General features: G+C 41.6%; 1 protein-coding gene across 2 annotated transcripts in view; it reads right to left on the reverse strand.

Annotated features, from left to right (window-relative positions):
* The window catches only part of LOC139539376 (oocyte zinc finger protein XlCOF19-like), a 77085-nt gene that overhangs the window by 25360 nt on the left and 40535 nt on the right, over nt 1–11190 (reverse strand). The window lies entirely within an intron of this gene.

Here is an 11190-nt window from a genome sequence, read left to right on the forward strand (position 1 = left end):
TGCTCTGGGTACGACATCGTCAATGCACTTCCTAATGAACTCGCTCACCGAATCTGCATATTCATCATTGTTGTTGTTGGACGCCGTGCGGAACATATTCCAATCCGCGTGATCAAAGCAGTCTTGAAGCGTGGATTCAGATTGGTCGGACCAGCGTAGTCTATAGCAGGTCTATACTGCTCCTACGTGGTGTAACAACACATCGTGTAGATGTATATAATGAACAGACTAGGTCTATACTGCTCCTACATGGTGTAACAATACATCATGTAGATGTATATAATTAACAGACTAGGTCTATACTGCTCCTACATGGTGTAACAATACATCATGTAGATGTATATAATGAACAGACTAGGTCTATACTGCTCCTACATGGTGTAACAATACATCATGTAGATGTATATAATGAACAGACTAGGTCTATACTGCTCCTACATGGTGTAACAATACATCATGTAGATGTATATAATGAACAGACTAGGTCTATACTGCTCCTACATGGTGTAACAATACATCATGTAGATGTATATAATGAACAGACTAGGTCTATACTGCTCCTACATGATGTAACAATACATCATGTAGATGTATATAATGAACAGACTAGGTCTATACTGCTCCTACATGGTGTAACAATACATCATCTAGATGTATATAATCGACAGACTAGGTCTATACTGCTCCTACATGATGCAACAATACATCATGTAGATGTATATAATGGACAGACTAGGTCTATACTGCTCCTACATGGTGTAACAATACATCATGTAGATGTATATAATGGACAGACTAGGTCTATACTGCTCCTACATGGTGTAACAATACATCATGTAGATGTATATAATGAACAGACTAGGTCTATACTGCTCCTACATGGTGTAACAATACATCATGTAGATGTATATAATGAACAGACTAGGTCTATACTGCTCCTACATGGTGTAACAATACATCATGTAGATGTATATAATGGACAGACTAGGTCTATACTGCTCCTACATGGTGTAACAATACATCATGTAGATGTATATAATGGACAGACTAGGTCTATACTGCTCCTACATGGTGTAACAATACATCATGTAGATGTATATAATGAACAGACTATGTCTATACTGCTTCTACATGGTGTAACAATACATCGTGTAGATGTATATAATGAACAGACTAGGTCAAATCAAATCAAATCAAATTTATTAGTCACATACACATGGTTAGCAGATGTTAATGCGAGTGTAGCGAAATGCTTGTGCTTCTAGTTCCGACAATGCAGTAATAACAACAAGTAATCTAACCTAACAATTCCGCAACTACTACCTTATACACGCAAGTGTAAAGGGATAAAGAATATGTACATAAAGATATATGAATGAGTGATGGTACAGACGGCATAGGCAAGGTGCAGTAGATGGTATAGAGTACGGTATATACCTATGAGATGAGTACTGTAGGGTATGTAAACATAAAGTGGCATAGTTTAAAGTGGCTAGTGGTCCATGTATTACATAAGATGGCAAGATGCAGTAGATGATATAGAGTACAGTATATACATATACATAAGAGATGTGTAATGTAGGGTATGTAAACATTATATTAGGTGGCATTGTTTAAAGTGGCTGGTGGTACATTTTTACATAATTTCCATCAATTCCCATTTTTAAGGTGGCTGGAGCTGAGTCAGTTTGTTGGCAGCGGCCGCTAAATGTTAGTGGTGGCTGTTTAACAGTCTGATGGCCTTGAGATAGAAGCTGTTTTTCAGTCTCTCGGTCCCTGCTTGGATGCACCTGTACTGACCTCGCCTTCTGGATGATAGCGGGGTGAACAGGTAGTGGCTTGGGTGGTTGTTGTCCTTGATGATCTTTATGGCCTTCCTGTGACATCGGGTGGTGTAGGTGTCCTGGAGGGCAGGTAGTTTGCCCCGGGTGATGCGTTCTGCCGACCTCACTACCCTCTGGAGAGCCTTACGGTTGTGTGCGGAGCAGTTGCCGTACCAGGCGGTGATACAGCCCGACAGGATGCTCTCGATTGTGCATCTGTAGAAGTTTGTGAGTGCTTTTGGTGACAAGCCGAATTTCTTCAGCCTCCTGAGGTTGAAGAGGCGCTGCTGCGCCTTCTTCACAACGCTGTCTGTGTGGGTGGACCAATTCAGTTTGTCCGTGATGTGTACACCGAGGAACTTAAAACTTTCCACCTTCTCCACTACTGACCCGTCGATGTGGATAGGGGGGAGTTCCCTCTGCTGTTTCCTGAAGTCCACAATCATCTCCTTTGTTTTGTTGACGTTGAGTGTGAGGTTATTTTCCTGACACCACACTCCGAGGGCCCTCACCTCCTCCCTGTAGGCCGTCTCGTCGTTGTTGGTAATCAAGCCTACCACTGTAGTGTCGTCCGCAAACTTGATGATTGAGTTGGAGGCGTGCATGGCCACGCAGTCGTGGGTGAACAGGGAGTACAGGAGAGGGCTCAGAACGCACCCTTGTGGGGCCCCAGTGTTGAGGATCAGCGGGGTGGAGATGTTGTTACCTACCCTCACCACCTGGGGGCGGCCCGTCAGGAAGTCCAGGACCCAGTTGCACAGGGCGGGGTCGAGGCCCAGGGTCTCGAGCTTGATGACGAGTTTGGAGGGTACTATGGTGTTAAATGCTGAGCTGTAGTCGATGAACAGCATTCTCACATAGGTATTCCTCTTGTCCAGATGGGTTAGGGCAGTGTGCAGTGTGGTTGCGATTGCGTCGTCTGTGGACCTATTGGGTCGGTAAGCAAATTGGAGTGGGTCTAGGGTGTCCGGTAGGGTGGAGGTGATATGGTCCTTGACTAGTCTCTCAAAGCACTTCATGATGACGGAAGTGAGTGCTACGGGGCGGTAGTCGTTTAGCTCAGTTACCTTAGCTTTCTTGGGAACAGGAACAATGGTGGCCCTCTTGAAGCATGTGGGAACAGCAGACTGGGCTAAGGATTGATTGAATATGTCCGTAAACACACCAGCCAGCTGGTCTGCGCATGCTCTGAGGACGCGGCTGGGAATGTCGTCTGGGCCTGCAGCCTTGCGAGGGTTAACACGTTTAAATGTTTTACTCACCTCGGCTGCAGTGAAGGAGAGCCCGCAGGTTTTGGTAGTGGGCCGTGTCAGTGGCACTGTATTATCCTCAAAGCGGGCAAAAAAGGTATTTAGCCTGTCTGGGAGCAAGACATCCTGATCCGCGACGGGGCTGCTTTTCTTTTTGTAATCCGTGATAGACTGTAGACCCTGCCACATACCCCTTGTGTCTGAGCTGTTGAATTGCGATTCAATTTTGTCTCTGTACTGGGACTTAGCCTGTTTGATAGCCTTGCGGAGAGAATAGCTACACTGTGTGTATTCGGTCATGTTTCCGGTCACCTTGCCCTGGTTAAAAGCAGTGGTTCGCGCTTTCAGTTTCACGCGAATGCTGCCGTTAATCCACGGTTTCTGGTTTGGGAATGTTTTAATCGTTGCTCTGGGTACGACATCGTCAATGCACTTCCTAATGAACTCGCTCACCGAATCTGCATATTCATCATTGTTGTTGTTGGACGCCGTGCGGAACATATTCCAATCCGCGTGATCAAAGCAGTCTTGAAGCGTGGATTCAGATTGGTCGGACCAGCGTAGTCTATAGCAGGTCTATACTGCTCCTACGTGGTGTAACAACACATCGTGTAGATGTATATAATGAACAGACTAGGTCTATACTGCTCCTACATGGTGTAACAATACATCGTGTAGATGTATATAATGAACAGACTAGGTCTATACTGCTCCTACATGGTGTAACAATACATCGTGTAGATGTATATAATGGATAGACTAGGTCTATACTGCTCCTACATGGTGTAACAATACATCGTGTAGATGTATATAATGAACAGACTAGGTCTATACTGCTCCTACATGGTGTAACAATAAATCATGTAGATGTATATAATGAACAGACTAGGTCTATACTGCTCCTACATGGTGTAACAATACATCATGTAGATGTATATAATGGACAGACTAGGTCTATACTGCTCCTACATGGTGTAACAATACATCATGTAGATGTATATAATGGACAGACTAGGTCTATACTGCTCCTACATGGTGTAACAATACATCATGTAGATGTATATAATGAACAGACTAGGTCTATACTGCTCCTACATGGTGTAACAATACATCATGTAGATGTATATAATGAACAGACTAGGTCTATACTGCTCCTACATGGTGTAACAATACATCATGTACTGTAGATGTATATAATGGACAGACTAGGTCTATACTGCTCCTACATGGTGTAACAATACATCATGTAGATGTATATAATGGACAGACTAGGTCTATACTGCTCCTACATGGTGTAACAATACATCATGTAGATGTATATAATGAACAGACTAGGTCTATACTGCTCCTACATGGTGTAACAATACATCATGTAGATGTATATAATGAACAGACTAGGTCTATACTGCTCCTACATGGTGTAACAATACATCATGTAGATGTATATAATGAACAGACTAGGTCTATACTTCTCCTACATGGTGTAACAATACATCATGTAGATGTATATAATGAACAGACTAGGTCTATACTGCTCCTACATGATGCAACAATACATCATGTAGATGTATATAATGGACAGACTAGGTCTATACTGCTCCTACATGATGCAACAATACATCATGTAGATGTATATAATGGACAGACTAGGTCTATACTGCTCCTACATGATGCAACAATACATCATGTAGATGTATATAATGAACAGACTAGGTCTATACTGCTCCTACATGGTGTAACAATACATCATCTAGATGTATATAATCGACAGACTAGGTCTATACTGCTCCTACATGATGCAACAATACATCATGTAGATGTATATAATGGACAGACTAGGTCTATACTGCTCCTACATGATGTAACAATACATCATGTAGATGTATATAATGAACAGACTAGGTCTATACTGCTCCTACATGGTGTAACAATACATCATGTAGATGTATATAATGAACAGACTAGGTCTATACTGCTCCTACATGGTGTAACAATACATCATGTAGATGTATATAATTAACAGACTAGGTCTATACTGCTCCTACATGGTGTAACAATACATCATGTAGATGTATATAATGAACAGACTAGGTCTATACTGCTCCTACATGGTGTAACAATACATCATGTAGATGTATATAATGAACAGACTAGGTCTATACTGCTCCTACATGGTGTAACAATACATCATGTAGATGTATATAATGAACAGACTAGGTCTATACTGCTCCTACATGGTGTAACAATACATCATGTAGATGTATATAATGAACAGACTAGGTCTATACTGCTCCTACATGATGTAACAATACATCATGTAGATGTATATAATGAACAGACTAGGTCTATACTGCTCCTACATGGTGTAACAATACATCATCTAGATGTATATAATCGACAGACTAGGTCTATACTGCTCCTACATGATGCAACAATACATCATGTAGATGTATATAATGGACAGACTAGGTCTATACTGCTCCTACATGGTGTAACAATACATCATGTAGATGTATATAATGGACAGACTAGGTCTATACTGCTCCTACATGGTGTAACAATACATCATGTAGATGTATATAATGGACAGACTAGGTCTATACTGCTCCTACATGGTGTAACAATACATCATGTAGATGTATATAATGAACAGACTAGGTCTATACTGCTTCTACATGGTGTAACAATACATCATGTAGATGTATATAATGAACAGACTAGGTCAAATCAAATCAAATCAAATTTATTAGTCACATACACATGGTTAGCAGATGTTAATGCGAGTGTAGCGAAATGCTTGTGCTTCTAGTTCCGACAATGCAGTAATAACAACAAGTAATCTAACCTAACAATTCCGCAACTACTACCTTATACACGCAAGTGTAAAGGGATAAAGAATATGTACATAAAGATATATGAATGAGTGATGGTACAGACGGCATAGGCAAGGTGCAGTAGATGGTATAGAGTACGGTATATACCTATGAGATGAGTACTGTAGGGTATGTAAACATAAAGTGGCATAGTTTAAAGTGGCTAGTGGTCCATGTATTACATAAGATGGCAAGATGCAGTAGATGATATAGAGTACAGTATATACATATACATAAGAGATGTGTAATGTAGGGTATGTAAACATTATATTAGGTGGCATTGTTTAAAGTGGCTGGTGGTACATTTTTACATAATTTCCATCAATTCCCATTTTTAAGGTGGCTGGAGCTGAGTCAGTTTGTTGGCAGCGGCCGCTAAATGTTAGTGGTGGCTGTTTAACAGTCTGATGGCCTTGAGATAGAAGCTGTTTTTCAGTCTCTCGGTCCCTGCTTGGATGCACCTGTACTGACCTCGCCTTCTGGATGATAGCGGGGTGAACAGGTAGTGGCTTGGGTGGTTGTTGTCCTTGATGATCTTTATGGCCTTCCTGTGACATCGGGTGGTGTAGGTGTCCTGGAGGGCAGGTAGTTTGCCCCGGGTGATGCGTTCTGCCGACCTCACTACCCTCTGGAGAGCCTTACGGTTGTGTGCGGAGCAGTTGCCGTACCAGGCGGTGATACAGCCCGACAGGATGCTCTCGATTGTGCATCTGTAGAAGTTTGTGAGTGCTTTTGGTGACAAGCCGAATTTCTTCAGCCTCCTGAGGTTGAAGAGGCGCTGCTGCGCCTTCTTCACAACGCTGTCTGTGTGGGTGGACCAATTCAGTTTGTCCGTGATGTGTACACCGAGGAACTTAAAACTTTCCACCTTCTCCACTACTGACCCGTCGATGTGGATAGGGGGGAGTTCCCTCTGCTGTTTCCTGAAGTCCACAATCATCTCCTTTGTTTTGTTGACGTTGAGTGTGAGGTTATTTTCCTGACACCACACTCCGAGGGCCCTCACCTCCTCCCTGTAGGCCGTCTCGTCGTTGTTGGTAATCAAGCCTACCACTGTAGTGTCGTCCGCAAACTTGATGATTGAGTTGGAGGCGTGCATGGCCACGCAGTCGTGGGTGAACAGGGAGTACAGGAGAGGGCTCAGAACGCACCCTTGTGGGGCCCCAGTGTTGAGGATCAGCGGGGTGGAGATGTTGTTACCTACCCTCACCACCTGGGGGCGGCCCGTCAGGAAGTCCAGGACCCAGTTGCACAGGGCGGGGTCGAGGCCCAGGGTCTCGAGCTTGATGACGAGTTTGGAGGGTACTATGGTGTTAAATGCTGAGCTGTAGTCGATGAACAGCATTCTCACATAGGTATTCCTCTTGTCCAGATGGGTTAGGGCAGTGTGCAGTGTGGTTGCGATTGCGTCGTCTGTGGACCTATTGGGTCGGTAAGCAAATTGGAGTGGGTCTAGGGTGTCCGGTAGGGTGGAGGTGATATGGTCCTTGACTAGTCTCTCAAAGCACTTCATGATGACGGAAGTGAGTGCTACGGGGCGGTAGTCGTTTAGCTCAGTTACCTTAGCTTTCTTGGGAACAGGAACAATGGTGGCCCTCTTGAAGCATGTGGGAACAGCAGACTGGGCTAAGGATTGATTGAATATGTCCGTAAATACACCAGCCAGCTGGTCTGCGCATGCTCTGAGGACGCGGCTGGGAATGCCGTCTGGGCCTGCAGCCTTGCGAGGGTTAACACGTTTAAATGTTTTACTCACCTCGGCTGCAGTGAAGGAGAGCCCGCAGGTTTTGGTAGTGGGCCGTGTCAGTGGCACTGTATTATCCTCAAAGCGGGCAAAAAAGGTATTTAGCCTGTCTGGGAGCAAGACATCCTGATCCGCGACGGGGCTGCTTTTCTTTTTGTAATCCGTGATAGACTGTAGACCCTGCCACATACCCCTTGTGTCTGAGCTGTTGAATTGCGATTCAATTTTGTCTCTGTACTGGGACTTAGCCTGTTTGATAGCCTTGCGGAGAGAATAGCTACACTGTGTGTATTCGGTCATGTTTCCGGTCACCTTGCCCTGGTTAAAAGCAGTGGTTCGCGCTTTCAGTTTCACGCGAATGCTGCCGTTAATCCACGGTTTCTGGTTTGGGAATGTTTTAATCGTTGCTCTGGGTACGACATCGTCAATGCACTTCCTAATGAACTCGCTCACCGAATCTGCATATTCATCATTGTTGTTGTTGGACGCCGTGCGGAACATATTCCAATCCGCGTGATCAAAGCAGTCTTGAAGCGTGGATTCAGATTGGTCGGACCAGCGTAGTCTATAGCAGGTCTATACTGCTCCTACGTGGTGTAACAACACATCGTGTAGATGTATATAATGAACAGACTAGGTCTATACTGCTCCTACATGGTGTAACAATACATCGTGTAGATGTATATAATGAACAGACTAGGTCTATACTGCTCCTACATGGTGTAACAATACATCGTGTAGATGTATATAATGGATAGACTAGGTCTATACTGCTCCTACATGGTGTAACAATACATCGTGTAGATGTATATAATGAACAGACTAGGTCTATACTGCTCCTACATGGTGTAACAATAAATCATGTAGATGTATATAATGAACAGACTAGGTCTATACTGCTCCTACATGGTGTAACAATACATCATGTAGATGTATATAATGGACAGACTAGGTCTATACTGCTCCTACATGGTGTAACAATACATCATGTAGATGTATATAATGGACAGACTAGGTCTATACTGCTCCTACATGGTGTAACAATACATCATGTAGATGTATATAATGAACAGACTAGGTCTATACTGCTCCTACATGGTGTAACAATACATCATGTAGATGTATATAATGAACAGACTAGGTCTATACTGCTCCTACATGGTGTAACAATACATTATGTAGATGTATATAATGGACAGACTAGGTCTATACTGCTCCTACATGGTGTAACAATACATCATGTAGATGTATATAATGGACAGACTAGGTCTATACTGCTCCTACATGGTGTAACAATACATCATGTAGATGTATATAATGAACAGACTAGGTCTATACTGCTCCTACATGGTGTAACAATACATCATGTAGATGTATATAATGAACAGACTAGGTCTATACTGCTCCTACATGGTGTAACAATACATCATGTAGATGTATATAATGAACAGACTAGGTCTATACTTCTCCTACATGGTGTAACAATACATCATGTAGATGTATATAATGAACAGACTAGGTCTATACTGCTCCTACATGATGCAACAATACATCATGTAGATGTATATAATGGACAGACTAGGTCTATACTGCTCCTACATGATGCAACAATACATCATGTAGATGTATATAATGGACAGACTAGGTCTATACTGCTCCTACATGATGTAACAATACATCATGTAGATGTATATAATGAACAGACTAGGTCTATACTGCTCCTACATGGTGTAACAATACATCATCTAGATGTATATAATCGACAGACTAGGTCTATACTGCTCCTACATGATGCAACAATACATCATGTAGATGTATATAATGGACAGACTAGGTCTATACTGCTCCTACATGATGTAACAATACATCATGTAGATGTATATAATGAACAGACTAGGTCTATACTGCTCCTACATGGTGTAACAATACATCATGTAGATGTATATAATGAACAGACTAGGTCTATACTGCTCCTACATGGTGTAACAATACATCATGTAGATGTATATAATTAACAGACTAGGTCTATACTGCTCCTACATGGTGTAACAATACATCATGTAGATGTATATAATGAACAGACTAGGTCTATACTGCTCCTACATGGTGTAACAATACATCATGTAGATGTATATAATGAACAGACTAGGTCTATACTGCTCCTACATGGTGTAACAATACATCATGTAGATGTATATAATGAACAGACTAGGTCTATACTGCTCCTACATGGTGTAACAATACATCATGTAGATGTATATAATGAACAGACTAGGTCTATACTGCTCCTACATGGTGTAACAATACATCATGTAGATGTATATAATGAACAGACTAGGTCTATACTGCTCCTACATGGTGTAACAATACATCATGTAGATGTATATAATGAACAGACTAGGTCTATACTGCTCCTACATGATGTAACAATACATCATGTAGATGTATATAATGAACAGACTAGGTCTATACTGCTCCTACATGGTGTAACAATACATCATCTAGATGTATATAATCGACAGACTAGGTCTATACTGCTCCTACATGATGCAACAATACATCATGTAGATGTATATAATGGACAGACTAGGTCTATACTGCTCCTACATGGTGTAACAATACATCATGTAGATGTATATAATGGACAGACTAGGTCTATACTGCTCCTACATGGTGTAACAATACATCATGTAGATGTATATAATGAACAGACTAGGTCTATACTGCTCCTACATGGTGTAACAATACATCATGTAGATGTATATAATGAACAGACTAGGTCTATACTGCTCCTACATGGTGTAACAATACATCATGTAGATGTATATAATGGACAGACTAGGTCTATACTGCTCCTACATGGTGTAACAATACATCATGTAGATGTATATAATGGACAGACTAGGTCTATACTGCTCCTACATGGTGTAACAATACATCATGTAGATGTATATAATGAACAGACTATGTCTATACTGCTCCTACATGGTGTAACAATACATCGTGTAGATGTATATAATGAACAGACTAGGTCAAATCAAATCAAATCAAATTTATTAGTCACATACACATGGTTAGCAGATGTTAATGCGAGTGTAGCGAAATGCTTGTGCTTCTAGTTCCGACAATGCAGTAATAACAACAAGTAATCTAACCTAACAATTCCGCAACTACTACCTTATACACGCAAGTGTAAAGGGATAAAGAATATGTACATAAAGATATATGAATGAGTGATGGTACAGACGGCATAGGCAAGGTGCAGTAGATGGTATAGAGTACGGTATATACCTATGAGATGAGTACTGTAGGGTATGTAAACATAAAGTGGCATAGTTTAAAGTGGCTAGTGGTCCATGTATTACATAAGATGGCAAGATGCAGTAGATGATATAGAGTACAGTATATACATATACATAAGAGATGTGTAATGTAGGGTATGTAAACATTATATTAGGTGGCATTGTTTAAAGTGGCTGGTGGTACATTTTTACATAATT

The sequence above is a fragment of the Salvelinus alpinus genome, chromosome 15, assembly GCF_045679555.1.
Source record: "Salvelinus alpinus chromosome 15, SLU_Salpinus.1, whole genome shotgun sequence".
In the NCBI taxonomy this organism is placed as follows: Eukaryota; Metazoa; Chordata; class Actinopteri; order Salmoniformes; family Salmonidae; genus Salvelinus; species Salvelinus alpinus.